The 788-nt window shown below is 44.2% G+C and overlaps 1 protein-coding gene across 1 annotated transcript in view; it reads left to right on the forward strand.

Moving 5' to 3' along the window:
* camta2 (calmodulin binding transcription activator 2) overlaps positions 1-788 on the forward strand; it is a 44703-nt gene that overhangs the window by 31713 nt on the left and 12202 nt on the right. The window lies entirely within an intron of this gene.

Below are 788 nucleotides of genomic sequence, written 5' to 3' on the forward strand. Positions count from 1 at the left end.
CATTCTTTAGTGTGGAAATGTAGTGATTATTTCAACTAGATTTTTAAACGTTTAGAATCTTGTCGATGACGCTTCCTCTGATTGGAGTGATTTTTCTTACCCATCTGCCCCTGTGACTGGTTAACCACAATAATTTCCCACCCTGCTCTTGACTTTATCTACTTGCCAGAACATTCACCAGAAGGTCATGTCGACACCTTGTGTGTGTGTGTGTGTACCTGGTGTGTGTGTATTTATCACGTTATGGGGGACCAAATGTCCCCACAAGGATAGTAATAATAGTAAATTTTGACCTTGTGGGGACATTTTTGAGGTCCTCATGAGGAAACAAGCTTATAAATCACACAGAATGAGTTTTTTTGAGAAAGTAGAAATGCAGAAAGTTTCCTGTGAGGGGTAGGTTTAGGGGTAGGGTTGGTGTAGGGCAATAGAAAATACAGTTTGTACTGTATAAAAACCATTACGCCTATGGAGAGTCCCCATAAACCATGGAAACACAATATGTGTGTGAGTGTGAGTGTGAGTGTGTGTGTGTGTGTGTGTGTGTGTGTGCGTGCGCGTGCGTGTGTGAGTGAGTGTGTGCGTGAGAGTGTGTCTGTGTGTGTGTCTGTCTGTGTCTGTGTGTGTGAGTGTGTGTGTGTGTGTCTGTCTGTGTCTGTGTGTGTGAGTGTGTCTGTGTCTGTTTCTGTGTGAGTGAGTGTGTCTGTGTCTGTCTGTGTCTGTGTCTGTGTCTGTGTGCGTGAGTGTGTCTGTGTCTGTCTGTGTGTGTGTTTGTGTGTGTGTGTGTG

Source organism: Sinocyclocheilus grahami, unplaced genomic scaffold (genome assembly GCF_001515645.1).
Source record: "Sinocyclocheilus grahami isolate Dianchi unplaced genomic scaffold, SAMN03320097.WGS_v1.1 scaffold1082.1, whole genome shotgun sequence".
Taxonomy (NCBI): domain Eukaryota; kingdom Metazoa; phylum Chordata; class Actinopteri; order Cypriniformes; family Cyprinidae; genus Sinocyclocheilus; species Sinocyclocheilus grahami.